The sequence below is a fragment of the Salmo salar genome, chromosome ssa12, assembly GCF_905237065.1.
Source record: "Salmo salar chromosome ssa12, Ssal_v3.1, whole genome shotgun sequence".
Classification (NCBI taxonomy): Eukaryota; Metazoa; Chordata; class Actinopteri; order Salmoniformes; family Salmonidae; genus Salmo; species Salmo salar.
This window is the reverse complement of record NC_059453.1, coordinates 16,153,850-16,170,611: the sequence shown is the minus strand read 5'-3', so window position 1 is coordinate 16,170,611 and position 16,762 is coordinate 16,153,850. Positions and strand designations below refer to the sequence as shown.

The 16,762-nt window shown below is 42.3% G+C and overlaps 1 protein-coding gene across 2 annotated transcripts in view; it reads left to right on the top strand.

Moving 5' to 3' along the window:
• Window positions 1-3,471: 3,471 nt before the first annotated feature.
• Window positions 3,472-16,762, top strand: part of LOC123725427 (uncharacterized) — a 20,965-nt gene continuing 7,674 nt past the window's right edge. Inside the window, exon 1 of one of the 2 annotated variants that reach the window (XM_045690846.1) lies at window positions 3,472-3,693. The gene's annotated coding sequence lies outside the window, so the exon portion shown is untranslated. Of the gene's footprint in view, window positions 3,832-16,762 lie in introns of both variants that reach the window. The other variant, XM_045690845.1, reaches the window with a different exon arrangement.

Below are 16,762 nucleotides of genomic sequence, written 5' to 3'. Positions count from 1 at the left end.
GGGGGAGGGCACCGGGAACCGGGACCTGGGGGAGGGCACCGGACCTGGGGGAGGCTGCTGCACGAGCAAGTGAATGTTATTCTTTCTTCAGCAAAGATGGCTGACAAAAATAATGGAAAGGAAGCAAATGTAAGCGATTATAACGTCATAACGAATCGTGCAAAACACGTACAGTTGACAGGAATATGTTAGTTAATGTAGAGACAAACGATTATGCATATTTTTTTTATCATAAAGTTCATTTACGAAAATCGCGATTTAGCTGACTAGCTAACATTAGCCAGCTAGCTGGCTTCATGGGTGTTGTGACATGAGAATGAAATTGTAATTCTGGTTGTTTTAGAGACTCCTGAAACAACCAGCAAACCAGGCTGTTGTCTTGTGAAACAGTGGACTTAAAGAATCTAGCTAGCTAAAGCATTTACTGCAAATTGAATGTACAATTTTTTAGGCTTGCCTTGCTGATATTTGCCATTAATGCAGATAGATAAAATAACGTAGCTAGCTATGTTCTTGTTTATTGTGAAGTGGAGGATAAAAATACCCGTATGCCTATGGATGTGTAGCTAGCTATCTAGCCGATCTGTGTATGGACCCAAACGTTTGGTATACATATTAGTTCAGAACCTAGATATGAACCTCAGCTATCATAGCCGGTTGTATCAACTTCAAAACAGTCTGAATGACATTCATGAAGCCTATGGATTGAGTAGAATATAATATAACTTTGTGCCAAGGATGCAAGTCATATATACATGTAGTTATTACATGCATGAGATCCCCACATTGTAGTCTGTACATTTAATATATTAACTGATCATGTATTCTACCTTGGCAAATAAAGAGATTCTTTTTCAGTCATATCCAATACCAGGAGTATCAAATTCCAGTCTTTGAATGATGCTGTGTCTGCATGTATGTATTACAATTATACACTTCAACAGTGTTTACCAATCCTGGTCCTGGGACATCAATGGTTACACATTGTAACTAATAGACTAGAAACATGATTTAACTAGTTAAAGGCTGATTTGTAATTAATATATACAGAAATATAATTTTAAAAAACAGTACATTACACTTCCTACGCATCATGTAAATAGTCTAAAAACAGTTCATCTCAATATCTGATGCCGTTCATCTGCTTTGATTTGATAAACACAGAATAGGTGTAGTACTTCATCAAATGAGACTTAATTTCAACCAGTAGAGAATGTGAAACACTTTATTGAAAGAAGTTCATTATCCAAGTGTTATAAATACATGCATTATAATTGTAATATTATAAATACAAGTTCAATCTGTACTTGAGTGCACATCTGTTGTGCATTATAAAAACAGAGGAAGGAAGAGCAAGTGGTGGGAGAGGTGTAAAAGACAAAGAGAAAGAGGTAAAACATAGGAGCAGGGAAGGCAGCATATGATTAATGAATCACAGTGCTACCCAAATATTCTCTCAGTTCATCACAATTGCATTATAGTGTCTCTCGTCGGCCCAAAGGTTATCTTAAAAGCAGGTGAGGTGGGGATGATGGGACTGGGGGATGCCATCCTCTCTCACATCAAACATATCTGCAGACGAGAGACAGATGGAGAGAGAGCGAGCATGTTTAAGCCTTGTGTTTTTATTCTAACGTTGTTAGTCATCAATAATCAGGAGGTGAAATGCAGAGCTGACCTAGGATCATTAACTCTGGGACTACTGCATCTCTATTTCAATGTAAAGCATCTGTTTAATAATACTTCCTGTTGACCTGACCATGTGACCTCTCACCTCTGATCATGCTGTGCCCTCTATGTAGCCAGTTCAGATGAGGGAGGGGTTCACCAACACAGCTGATATAACCATGAGGATTTAGGGAGAAGAGGAGAGGGATGAAGTGAAGGAGAGAGACTGTTATTGAGAAAATAAGGTAGTTAAAGAGACAGTGTTCAACAGGAATCTGTGTGTGGCCTCACCTGGTGGACACACTAAGTGGCTGCAGAGTACTTTATGCTGAAAAACATGAACGGACACACGAGGACAAACAATATAGCGTAGTTGTAGAAATAATGAAGTGTCTTACTATTCTCCATGGTTGGCCCTCTTGCCTATTCATCAAAGGTGGAAGGAGCCACAGTTATACACCTGAGCCTGCTTAGTGCACAACACAATCCATCAATTAGATTGATACATGATTGTGTAGGTGTGGGATATAGGGTGTCTAATTGTTCTAAATTTTGTTTTTGTACAGACCCCACTCCTACCTAAACAGCACCCTCACCTGCGAAGTAGAAATCAAAGGGAGAGAAACTGTGAATTGAATAACTGCAGTTGACATAGTTAAGTAAATGGAAGAATACTCTTATTGCAATGTAAATGGCTCTTAAAAGAGCCTTTGGTTGTGCATAGTGTAGTCTATGGTGTTGCCAATGGAACAGCACCCTCTTCAAAGAAGTAGGAGGTGAAGATCTCCCGCACACGGATTGCCTCTCTTGCTGTGTTGTTGGACCGCATTCTTGAAACATCCTGCAGAGCAGCAGACTTCTCCTCTGGCACACTGCGGCGAGCTGCAGATCCCCCCTTGTCCTCGTGTCCATCCTCATGAAGTTATGCAGGACACAGGTAGCCTTCACACACCTGAATTCCTCCAGGAGGCAGTCCCAGATGGCCCTGGTCACACAACCTTGCAGTGCCCTACACGTTAACTGTAGGCAATCGTTTTGAAGGAATCTCCAGTTACAAGGTATCTGTAAGAATATGGAAGACAATGTAATTAGACTTTTACATCACCAGGTCATTGTGGACTACTAAAGTATAATATCCCCGATAACAAATCATGATAACATTGGATTTGATAGATGCACGGGCACACGTGCGCATGTGTAGCATTTGACAATAACAGGATCATATCAAGGATAGCATCACAAATGACTACATAAATACCACTCGAAGCTTGATGATGACTTGATCATTTGAATCAGCTGTGCAGTGCTAAGGCAAAAACAAAAATGTGCACCCCTTTGAGACCCCAGGACCAGGACTGAGAATCACTGCTCTTTATTGGGACCTCTTCATATGTAGACAGGCATTCATAGCTCTCTTTATCAAGAAACAGACTAAATTATAGTCAAATTACACTGCACTGAATAGTATGTTACTATTATCTCCGTCCTCACTTCTTTCTAGGGAGTGGAACTACACAACAGTACCTGCCCTATCCAGAATAGCCTCCTCTCTCACTTTGACAGTTGGAGCAGCTATCCTTTCACCCTCCATGGCTGTTAGCTAGCTACCTACAAATGCATTTGGAGTTTTTACAGTGATAAATATATCAAGATAGCTAGCTAATATGAAGTTAAGTAGCTGGTGATATTTAATTCACATAGCTAACGTGAACTCACCCCATTCCGTACAAATGTGCGCAACCGCGACATTCAAACGAGGCTGCAAAGAAAACTAATGGGACTGTAGCGACTGTTGACTTCAAAATCTGGGGTGTGAACTACGTTTCTATTCAAGCGCTGATCGACATGGTAATGGCTCTATAGTATTGCAGAAAAGTTGAAAAAACGGACCCTCCGTTACATCGTGACGTGTCATGCCGTAACGTACAGCAAGCATAAAGCAACTATTTCTGTCTTACAATCTCTCTCTCTACCAGGTGTAGCACTTCTCTCATCGTTTAAAAACAAGAAATGGACAGTGACGGGGTAAGGGGGATACCTAGTCATTTTTTGCGTCATCACTGCAAGCGATTATGACTCTCAAAAGCCACTTGTTTACGTCTGAAGATCACTTTAGCACCGCCCTAAAAACCCGATTCAAATTCGACACAAACCTTCAAATAGGTATGTAATGACACATTATATAAACTCTTTATAGTGTTTTATTTACATTTTAGAGGCGATAAGGTGATAAGTTGGACAGATCGAGTGAAAAAAAGCCTTCCCCACACGACATCTCTCCTTCTCACTATCACGCATTAGTTTCGCTTCCCCACCCGCCATTTTTAAAAAGACCGGACAGAGCTCATTGCCTTCTTGAATCATGCAGAAACGGGCAGTATGGAGGTCATGTCATTGATTTTGTTGGAAAGGTTTGAAATTATGCTTTACAATAGTATTGACATTACAGTTGATCTGGAAGTATTACGTTTTTTTGGGCGCTAAAATAAGGTCAATTGTACGGACCAAGGCGAGTTTACGTTAGCTATCTATACAGTATGTCAAGTTGGCTAGTCAACTAGCTAGCTCATTTAGCAGCTCATTTGAGTTAGCCTGCACTGTAGCTATTTAGCTAATAGTATATATATATTTTTTTTTTCTAAATGTATTTACTTACTTGAACAGGTTCTCCCAGCCATGTAGACAATTGGAAACAGGGTAGAAAAGTTTGTTTGTCACCAGAGCATTTTTAGGGGATAGTACTATTTAACTATGTACCCATTTAATATTACCAGACCTTCATACAAACTTGCTATGCTGCACTCTTGACGCACAATCGAACGTGCTGCCATATGTTGCCATATGCTGCCAGCACCCCCACAAGTGAGTCACAATGGGTGGCATAAGCGGCACGCGGCAATTTACCGCTATCTAGTGTACAAGCACCGTTAGGCCTACTTGTAGCTAACATTTTGGTTAACGTTAGCTACTTCTGTGGCTTGAGACTGCCTGCTAACAGTAAACGGACAGGAGGGAATATGCCAGACCCCCCTAAAAGAGGCTTAGCCCCCCTATCCATGAATCTCTAGTGACGTCCCTGCTGGTAATTGTTATTGTTTATTTCACTTTTGTTTATTATCTACTTCACTTGCTTTGGCAACGTTAACATCATGCCAATAAAGCCCTTAAATTTAATTGCGAGAGCGAGGGAACTTCTGTGAGTGTAATGTTCACTGTTAATCAGGGACGTTGCTAGGCCCCCCCTAAAATATTCATTAGCACCCCCTAAATATATCAATGTCACGACTCCCGCCGAAGTCGGTCCCTCTCCTTGTTCGGGCGGCGTTCTGCGGTCGATGTCACCGGTCTTCTAGCCATCGCCGCTCCACCTGTCATTTTCCATTTGTTTTGTCTTGTTTTCCTGCACACCTGGTTTACATCCCCTCATTACTCTACGTGTATATTATCCTCTGTTCCCCCTATGTCTGTGTGTGGTATTGTTTTTTTCGTTACGTGTGTGACGCTTCAGACTGGTTTTGCGCCGGGTATTGTTATAACCCGTGGGTTGGTTATTTGTACCATTTTGTGTAATTTGTGCGCATTCGCTTTGTTCCTTGGGCCGGAGTGTTGTGACCCAATTGCGTCCGGCTGTTTTTCCTCTGCCTGAATAAAGTGTGCCTGTTCACTCATCTCTGCTCTCCTGCACCTGACTTCCTTCGACCAGTAGCACACACTCCGACAATCAATATATTTTCTCTGTGATTTCATTTCTTCCCCGTCAACTTTTCCATCGCATCTTAACCTCTCTGAGAGAGGACTAGGACCTTGGGGAGGCTGCTAATGCAGAGGCTGCACACGCTAGTGAATGTTATTCTTTCTTCAGCAAAGATGACTGACAAAAATACTAGAATGGAAGCAAATGTAAGTGATTATAGTGTCATAACAAATCATGCAAAACACGTACAGTTGACAGGAATATGTTAGTTAATGTAGAGAAAAATGATTATGCATATTTTTTTACATTATAACGTTCATTTACGAAAATCGCAATTTAGCTAGCTAGCTGACTAGCGGACATTACCCAGCTAACGTTAGCTGGCTAGCTTTATGGGTGTTGTGACATGAGAATGAAATTGTAATTCTGGTTGTTTAAATGTTTTAGAGACTCCTGAAACAACCAGCAAACCAGGCTGTCGTCTTGTGAAACAGTGGACGTAAAGAATCTAGCTAGCTAAAGCATTTACTGCAAATTGAATGTGCAGCTTGCCTTGCTGATATTTGCCATGCAATGCAGAGAGATGAAATATGTTCTTGCTTATTGTGCAGTGGAGGATAAAAATACCTGTATGCCTATGGATGTGTAGCTAGCTATCTAGCCGATCTGTGTATGGAGCCAAACGTTTGGTATACATATTAGTTCAGAACCTAGATATGAACCTCAGCTATCATAGCCAGTTGTATCAACTTCAAAACAGTCTGACTGGCATCAATGAAGCCTATGGATTGAGTAGAATATAATATAACGTTGTGGCAAGGATGCAAGTCATATATACATGTAGTTATTACATGCATGAGATCCCCACATTGTAGTCTGTACATTTAATATATTCACTGATCATGTACTCTACCTTGGCAAATAAAGGTGTAGTTCAGGTATGAATGTCTTTGAGATTATTTTTCAGTCATATCCAATACCATGAGTATCAAATTCCAGATTCTGGAATTGAATGATGCTGTGTCTGCATGTATGTATTACAATTATACACTTCAACAGTGTTTACCAATCCTGGTCCTGGGACATCAATGGTTACACATTGTAACTAATAGACTAGAAACATGATTTAACTAGTTAAAGGCTGATTTGTAATTCCTACAAACAGAAATTGAATTTAAAACAGAATGCCCTTCATCTGCATTGATCTGATAATCTATAAAATGCCATTTAAATGAGTATAAATCAATAACTATTTCACTGTTGTTGCAGAAACATCAAACTTGGTATGATTTATTATATAAATGTCTTGCATACTTTTACAACCTTCGTTTTGAATACAAATTCCAGCTTTGATTTTATAGAAATACATCAAATCTTTAAAATGCCATTTTAAATTGTATAAATCATTTATTAATTTACCGTTTGTCACAGAAACATCAAAGTTGTCACAATTGTCGTGTGTGGAGGACCAAGACGCAGTGGGAAAATGTATACTCGTCTTTTTTTATTGGTGAAGAAGGTAAACACTTACAACGTATACAAAACAAAAACGAACTTGACAGTCTCGTCAGGCAAACAGCTAAACAAGAACAATCTCCCACAAAAATCCCATGAAAAACAAACTCCTAATTATAGGACCCTCAATAAGAGGCAACAATAACCAGCTGCCTCCAATTGAAGGTCCAACCCCAATTAACTAAACATAGAACTACAAAAGACTAGATAGAACATAGAAATATACTAACATAGAACAATGACTAACAAACCCCGGACTAATAAATCAAATACCCTTCTACCTAAACACATACACAAAACACACCCTGAACCACATAAAACAAACACCCCCTGCCACGTCCTGACCAAACTACAATAACAAATAACTCCTATACTGGTCAGGACGTCACAAAAGTAGACATGATTTATTCTAGAAATGTTTAGTGTACTTTTACAACCTTTATTTTCAGTAAAAAATGCTGTTTTAATTTGATAGAAATACAAAAAATCTATAAGATGCCCGTTAAAGCGGTATAAATCAATAACTAATTCACCGTTTGTCATAGCAACATAAAACTAGGTATGATTTATTCTATAAATGTCCAGCATACTTTTACAACCTTTTGTTTTGTTTAAACATTACAGTTTTGATTTGATAGAAATACATAAAATCTATAAGAAGCACATCAGCTGCTTATCGTTGCCTCTGATTGAAGGTCCTATAATTAGGAGTATGTTTGTTATGGGATTTGTGGGAGGTTGTTCTTTGCACTGCTGTGGTTAGCCTGCAAGACTGTTCGTTCGTTCGTTCGTTCCTTTAAGTGTTCAAAATAAAAAGTGAAAATGAGCACTCAACCCGCTGCGCCTTGGTCCAATTACTACGACGAACGTGACAGAACCTCCCACCTCCAATGGACCAAGCAGTGGGGTAAGGAGCATAAGAGGAATTGTGTGGACTATAAGGAGTACTGGACTTGGGAAGACATCTTGGAGGGTAAAGGATCCTACACATGGGATGAGATCCAGGCTGGATGGAATCGCCTCCCATGGAAACAGGTGGAAATAGCGAGGGAGGAACGGCGAAGGTGGAATGAAGACCGGGACTATTATATGTGAACACGGCTGGCAAGGAAGCCGGATAGGCAGCCCCAAAAAACAAATTTGGGGGGGCACACGGGTAGTTTGGCTAGGGCAGGCAGTAGACCTGAGCCAACTATCCGCGCTTATTATGGGGAACAGAGGATCAGAAGAGCACCGTACTATGCGGAAGTGCGCACGATCTCGCCTATGCGCACGAACAGTCCGGTGAAAATGATTCCAGCCCCTCGCAAGTGCCATGCTCGAGTGAGCACTCAGGCCGTAGGGGTTGTATGCTCCTGTCCTCCAGTGATGCTTCACGGCCCAGTGTATCCTGTTCCCGCTCCTCGCACTAGCCCTGAGGTGCGTGTTTCCAGTCTGGTACCTCCAGTACCAGCACCACGGACCAGGCTTCCAGTGCATCAGCCCAGTCCAGTACGTCCTGTTCTCGCTCCTCGCACTAGCCCTGAGGTGCGTGTCTCCAGTCTGATACCTCCAGTACCAGCACCACGGACCAGGCTTCCAGTGCGTCAGCCCAGTCCAGTACGTCCTGTTCCCACTCCTCACACTAGCCTTGGGGTGCGTGTCTCCAGTCTGGTACCTCCACTACCAGCCCCACGCATCAGGCTTTCAGTGCGCAGTCCCCGTCCAGAGCTTCCGACGACAGTACCCCGTCCAGAGCTTCCGGCGACAGTGCCTCGTCAGGGAGTGTCCGGCGACAGTGCCCCGTCTAGAGATTGCCCACAGTCCGGAACCGAGTGAGACGGCCCACAGTCCGGAACCGAGTGAGTCGGCCCACAGTCCGGAACCGAGTGAGTCGGCCCACAGTCCGGAACCGAGTGAGTCGGCCCACAGTCCGGAACCGAGTGAGTCGGCCCACAGTCCGGAACCGAGTGAGTCGGCCCACAGTCCGGAGCTCCCAGAGTCGGCCCACAGTCCGGAGCTCCCAGAGTCGGCCCACAGTCCGGAGCTCCCAGAGTCGGCCCACAGTCCGGAGCTCCCAGAGTCGACCCACAGTCCGGAGCTCCCAGAGTCGCTCTTCTGCCCGAGGTCTACAGCGAAGCTCTTCTGCCCGAGGTCTACAGCGAAGCGCTTCAGCCCGAGGTCTACAGCGAAGCGCTTCAGCCCGAGGTCTACAGCGAGGCGCTTCAGCCAAAGGTATTCTGCGGGGGTGGACAGGTTAGGTGGTGGACTAAGGCCAGAACCTGAGCCACCTCCACAGTAGAAGGATTGGGGAGGGGGGGTGTAGCACGGGAACTGTCGGTGACGGCAGCCACCCTCCCTTCCCCCCCTTTGTTCGGGGGGTTTATTTTGTGTTTATTTTTGTATGAGGTGCATCCGGGGTCTGCACCTTTGGGGGGGGTCGGGGGGGGTACTGTCACGTCCTGACCAGTAATAGGGGTTATTGGTTATTGTAGTTTGGTCAGGACGTGGCAGGGGGTATTTGTTTTATGTGGTTCAGGGTGTGTTGTTTATGTAGAGGGGTGTTTGATTTATGTATTCCGGGGTTTTGGTCTATGTTAGATGTTTGTATATTTCTATGTCTGTTGTAGGGTGTTTAGATCTATGTTTAGGTAATTGGGATTGGGGCCTTCAATTGGAGGCAGCTGTTTATCGTTGCCTCTGATTGAAGGTCCTATAATTAGGAGTATGTTTGTTATGGGATTTGTGGGAGGTTGTTCTTTGCACTGCTGTGGTTAGCCTGCAAGACTGTTAGTTCATTTATTGTTTTGTTTATTTAAGTGTTCAAAATAAAAAGTGAAAATGAGCACTCAACCCGCTGCGCCTTGGTCCAATTACTACGATGAACGTGACAATAACTAATTCACTGTATGTCCCAGAGTCATCAAACTACATATGAGTAATTCTAAATATGTCTAGTATACTTTTACAACCTTTGTTTTGAGTAAACATTCTAGTTTGGATTTGATAGAAATACATAACATCTATAACATGCCCTTTAAAGCGGTATAAATCAATAACTAATTAACCGTTAGTCACAGAATCATCAAACTATGTTTTAGTTATTCTATAAATATCTAGCCTACTTTTACAACCTTTTGTTTTGAGTAAACATTCCAGTTTAGATTTGATAGAAATACATAAAATCTATAAGATGCCCTTTAAAGCGGTATAAATCAATAACTAATTCACCGTTTGTCCCAGAGTCATCAAACTACATATGACTAATTCTAAATATGTCTATAGTTTTACAACCTTTGTTTTGAGTAAACATTCCAGTTTAGATTTGATAGAAATACATAAAATCTATAAGATGCCCTTTAAAGCGGTATAAATCAATAACTAATTCACCGTTTGTCCCAGAGTCATCAAACTACATATGACTAATTCTAAATATGTCTATAGTTTTACAACCTTTGTTTTGAGTAAAAATTCGAGTTTTGATTTGATAGAAATACATAAAATCTAAAATATTGCATTTAACTTCTATGGGCTACGTGGGACCTGCAGGACACAGTCAGTGAAATATCAGGGCGGAAAATTCAAAAACAACAAAATGTCATAATTGAACTTTCTCAAACATACAACTATTTTACACCATTTTAAAGATAAACTTCTCGTTAATCTAACCACATTGTCTGATTTCAAAAAGGCTTTACAGCGAAAGCAAAACATTAGATTATGTTAGGAGAGTACATAGACAAAAATAATCACACAGCCATTTTCCAAGCAAGGATGTCACGTAGAGTAGGCCAGAAGGCTAAACTGGAAAACCTAACCTCTATAAAAAATAAAAAGATGGCAGAGCTGCAAAAGTTCTTCTGTGCAAAGGTGTTTATTTACATAGTGATTCCGGAACAAAAACAACAGTACTGCCATCAAACGTATACCTTATGGGACAGCTTAAAACAATGCTGCCCCACCCACAGCTCAATCCAAAATGCCTCTCAATGAACTGAAAGAGAGGCTCCTTTTGTAGGGGTAGCCCATCCCCTCAGAACAATTAACACTAATTAATTAAGCAATTACCTATTCAACCTACAGTTTCCAATTATCTAAACATACCAAAATATATACATTGCAACACATTTATGAAACAACATCACAATATAACATTTACAAAATTACATCACTACTGACAGTGTCTTCCAATATGCCCATTTACATTAATGAGCCATTCCAGACAGGCACTACAAAGTAAACCCAATTCCCTTAGCTCGGGTCCTTATCCAGCATATCCGGAAGCTACAGAGATGGAGAGAAAGAGGAACAGAACAAACAACGCGCTCATCCATAACATCTAAGTATAATAAATATTGCTTATATTAGATATGCTTTATACCATAACCGGTTACTGAAGTAAGTGTGAAATGTATGTACTAAGATAGAGAAGCTAACTTGTGTGTCGACCCACATTGTTAACTTATCTGATAACGGAGCAGGGAGGAGTGATGAATGTGTGCGTGCGTTAAAGTACCAAATGCTGCCCGCGGCCAGTGACGGACTTCTACGTCACATTACCTTCCTCCTCTCCTGAAGCGACCAGGTTCGGGAGTCTGGATAGGTAGTCTGCCGTGACATTTTCTTTTCCTGCCTTATGACGGACACAGAACCTGAAGGGCTGGAGCTCCAGATACCACCTGGTCACACGAGAATTCCGGTCCTTCATGGTCTGGATCCAGGTCAGTGCTCTGTGGTCTGTATGCAGGTCAAATTCCTTCCCAAGAAGGTAGTAACCGAGGCTATCTAGGGCCCACTTTATAGCCAGGCACTCCTTCTCGATTGTCGAATACCTGGTTTCCCTCGGCAACAGCTTCCGACTCAGGTACAGCACAGGAAGCTCTTCTCCTGGCTCCCCTTGAGCCAGTACAGCTCCAATTCCCACAGCCGAAGCGTCCACCTGCACGAGAAACCTCTTCTGAAAATCAGGGGTCTGGAGAACAGGGAATGAGCACAGTCGTTTTTTCAGTATCATGAAGGCTTCCTCACACTCCTCAGTCCACTTCACAGGGTTGCTGGCCACCTTTGAAGTGAGGTTGGTCAGAGGGACAGCGATGGTCGAAAACTGCGGAATGAATCTCCGGTACCATCCTGCCAGACCTAGGAAGGACTTCACCTGTGTCTTGGTTCTGGGTTGAGGGCTGTTCCTGATGGACTCCACTTTGTCCACCTGAGGTCGAACTTCACCCTTACCCAGCTGGTAACCCAGATACTTAGTCTCCTGTTTTGCCCACACTTCAGGAGGTTAAGCGTGAGGCCTGCATCATCGATCTTCCCCAGGACTCTGCTAAGATGCTGTATGTGCTCCTCCCAGGAGTGGCTGTAGATCACCACGTCATCCAAGTAAGCAGCACAGTAATTGTCACAGTCCTGGAGGACCTTGTCCATCAGCCTCTGGAAAGTCGCAGGGGCCCCATGAAGGCCAAACGGCATGACCTTGAACTGGAACAGGCCCATCGGCGTCCGGAACGCAGTGTAGGCCTTGGATTGTTCGTCCAGGGGCACCTGCCAGTACCCTTTGCAGAGATCCAATGTGGTGATGTAATGAGCTCTACCAATTCTCTCCAGTAAGTCGTCAATGCGGGGCATTGGGTAGGCATTAAACTGGGAGATGGCATTCACCTTACGGAAGTCCATGCAGACGCGCAAAGAGCCATCCTTCTTTGGGACAATGACAATAGGGCTGCTCCATTCACTTGACGATGGCTCGACAACATCCATCTCTATCATGGTGTGGACCATTTTTCAATATTCTGAGTACATAGCTCAGCCATCACAGCGAGCTATTCAGACACCCGCCAAGTTCGGGGCAACCTAAACTCAGAATTAGTGTTAGAAATATTCTCTTACCTTTGCTGATCTTTGTCAGAATGCACTCCCAGGACTGCTACTTCCACAAGAAATGTTGTTTTTGTTCGAAATAATCCATATTTATGTACAAATACCTCCGTTTTGTTCGTGCGTACAGATCACTTATCCAAAGGCACAACGCGCGAGCGTGGAACGAGAGGCGAAAAGTCAAAATGTTCCATGACCGTACTTAGAAGCATGTCAAACGCTGTTTAAAATCAATCTTTATGGTATTTTTAACGTAAAATTGCGATAATATTCCAACTGGACAATAGCATATTCATTCAAGAAGAAAAAGAAGGAGGGGCGCGCTTGCGCGACCGAGCATATCCAATCCCTTTGTTGCCAGGCAGACCACTCAGTAACTGAGCTCCTATTATCTGCCCAGTGACAGGAAAATGCTCAAACCACTTTCTGAAGGCTTTAGACAGCCAATGGAAGCCTTAGGAAGTGCAACGTCCCCCATAGACACTGTAGTTTCGATAGAGAATCAAAAGAACTACAATTCTCAGACTTTCCACTTCCTGCTTGGGATTTTCTCAGGTTTTTGCCTGCCATATGAGTTCTGTTATACTCACAGACACCATTCAAACAGTTTTAGGAACTTCAGAGTGTTTTCTATCCAAATCTACTAATAATATGCATATTCTAGTTTCTGGGCCAGAGTAGTAACCTGTTTAAATTGGGTACGTTTTTCGTCCGGCCGTGAAAATACTGCCCCCTAGCCCAGACAGGTTAAAGATGAAGAAATCAATAACTAATTCAGTGTATTGTCGTAGAATTTTTTTTAATATGCATTTATTTGCAATAACTTTAAGAAATGTTCATTTCAAGTGCAATTTGTTCTGTGTGAAGTTGGACAATGTTTGGAATCTTAAATCAATCCAAATTGATTGATCAAGCCAAATTTTTATTTTATTTTTTATTTCACCTTTATTTAACCAGGTAGGCAAGTTGAGAACAAGTTCTCATTTACAATTGCGACCTGGCCAAGATAAAGCAAAGCAGTTCGACAGCATACAAAAACACAGAGTTACACATGGAGTAAAACAACATACAATCAATGATGCAGTAGAAAAAAAAATAAGACTATATACAATGTGAGCAAATGATGTGAGATAAGGGAGGTAAAGGCAAAAAAATGCCATGGTGGCAAAGTAAATAAAGTATAGCAAGAAAAACACTGGAATGGTAGATTTGTAGTTTGAAGAAAGTTCAAAGTTAAAATATAATCAATATGGTGCAAAGGAGCAAAATAAATAAAATAAATAAATACAGTAGGGGAAGAGGTAGTAGTTTGGGCTAAATTATAGATGGGCTATGTACAGGTGCAGTGATCTGTGAGCTGCTCTGACAGCTGGTGCTTAAAGCTAGTGAGGGAGATAAGTGTTTCCAGTTTCAGAGATTTTTGTAGTTCGTTCCAGTCATTGGCAGCAGAGAACTGGAAGGAGAGACGACCAAAGGAGTTGGCTTTAGGGGTGACCAGAGAGATATACCTGCTGGAGCGCGTGCTACAGGTGGGTGCTGCTATGGTGACCAGTGAGCGGAGATAAGGGGGGACTTTACCTAGCAGGGTCTTGTAGATGACCTGGAGCCAATGTGTTTGGCGACGATTATGAAGCGAAGGCCAGCCAACGAGAGCGTACAGGTCGCAGTGGTGGGTAGTATATGGGGCTTTGGTGACAAAACGGATGGCACTGTGATAGACTGCATCCAGCTTGTTGAGTAGGGTATTGGAGGCTATTTTGTAAATGACATCGCCGAAGTCGAGGATTGGTAGGATGGTCAGTTTTACGAGGGTATGTTTGGCAGCATGAGTGAAGGATGCTTTGTTGCGAAATAGGAAGCCAATTCGAGATTTCACTTTGGATTGGAGATGATTGATGTGAGTCTGGAAGGAGAGTTTACAGTCTAACCAGACATCTAGGTATTTGTAGTTGTCCACAAATTCTAAGTTAGAACCGTCCAGAGAAGTGATGCTGGACAGGCCGGCAGGTGCAGGCAGCGATCGGTTGAAGAGCATGCATTTAGTTTTACTTGTGTTTAGGAGCAGTTGGAGACCACGGAAGGAGAGTTGAATGGCATTGAAGCTCGTCTGGAGGGTTGTTAACCTCTATGGGCTAGGTGGCACGCTAGCGTCCCCCCCGTGGTGCACTCCATCAACAGCAGGTGCATTTCAAGAGCGGCAAATTTGAAACCAAATAAATGTCAAAATTCAAATTTTTCAAACATACAACTATTTTACACCCTTTGAAAGATAAACATCTCCTTAATCTAACCACGTTTTACGATTTCAAAAAGGTTTTACGGCGAAAGCATAAATTTACAGTATGTTAGGACAGTACATTTACAAGAGTTGTGTGTAATGTTTTGTCAATTCAAAGACAGGGTCACCAAAACCATAAAACCAGCTAAAATGATGCACTAACCTTTTACAATCTCCATCAGATGACACTCCTAGGACATTATGTTAGGCAATGCATGCATTTTTAGTTCTATCAAGTTCATATTTATATCCAAAAACAGCGTTTTACTATGGCATTGATGTTGAGGAAATCGTTTCCCTCCAATAACCGGCAGTCAAGTCAGCATCACAAATTAAATAATTAAAATTAGAAAACATTGGTAAAATATTATATTGTCATTTAAAGAATTATAGATTTACATCTCTTGAACGCAATCAACTTGCCAGATTTAAAAATAACCTTACTGGGAAATCACACTTTGCAATAATCTGAGCACTGCGCCCAGAAAAATACGCGTTGCGATACAGACTAGTCGTCATGTTGGGGAGATCTAAAATCGAAAATACTATGTAAATAATCCATTACCTTTGATTCTCTTCATCAGATGTCACTTCCAGGTATCACAGGTCCATAAAGAATGTAGTTTTGTTCAAAAAAGCTCATAATTTATGTCCAAAAATCTCCGTCTTGTTAGCACATGATCTAAGCCCGCCGGACTTCACTTCATGAACGAGGGGAAAAAATATATTTACGTTCGTTCAAACATGTCAAACGTTGTATAGCATAAATCATTAGGGCCTTTTTTAACCAGAACATGAATAATATTCAAGGTGGACGAATGCATACTCTTTTATAACGTATTGGAACGAGGGTACCCAACATGAACTCGCGCCAGGTGTCTAATGGGCCATCATCGTTCCATGGCTCTTGTTCGGTCAGATCTCCCTCCAGAAGACTCAAAACACTTTGTAAAGGCTGGTGACATCTAGTGGAAGCAATAGGAAGTGCCAAAATATTCCTCAGCCCCTGTGTTTTTCAATGGCATAGGTTTAAAGGTAATACAACACATCAGGTATCCACTTCCTGTCAGAAAATGTCTCAGGGTTTTGCCTGCCAAATGAGTTCTGTTATACTCACAGACACCATTCAAACAGTTTTAGAAACTTTAGAGTGTTTTCTATCCATATATAATAAGTATATGCATATTCTAGTTACTGGGTAGGATTAGTAACCAGATTAAATCGGGTACATTTTTTTATCCAGCCGTGCAAATACTGCCCCCTAGCCCTAACAGGTTAACACAGTGTCCAAAGAAGGGCCAGAAGTGTACAGAATGGTGTCGTCTGCGTAGAGGTGGATCAGAGATTCACCAGCAGCAAGAGCGACATCATTTATGTATACAGAGAAAAGAGTTGGCCCAAGAATTGAACCCTGTGGTACCCCCATAGAGACTGCCAGAGGTCCAGACAGTAGGCCCTCCGATTTGACACACTGAACTCTGTCAGAGAAGTAGTTGGTGAACCAGGCGACGCAATCGTTTGAGAAACCAAGGCTACTGAGTCTGCCGACGAGGATGTGGTGATTAACAGAGTCAAAAGCTTTGGCCAGGTCAATGAATACGGCAGCACAGTATTGTTTCTTATCGATGGCGGTTACGATGTCATTTAGGACCTTGAGCGTGGCTGAGGTGCACCCATGACCAGCTCTGAAACCAGATTGCATAGCGGAGAGGGTGCGGTGGGATTCGAAATGGTCGGTAATCTGTTTGTTG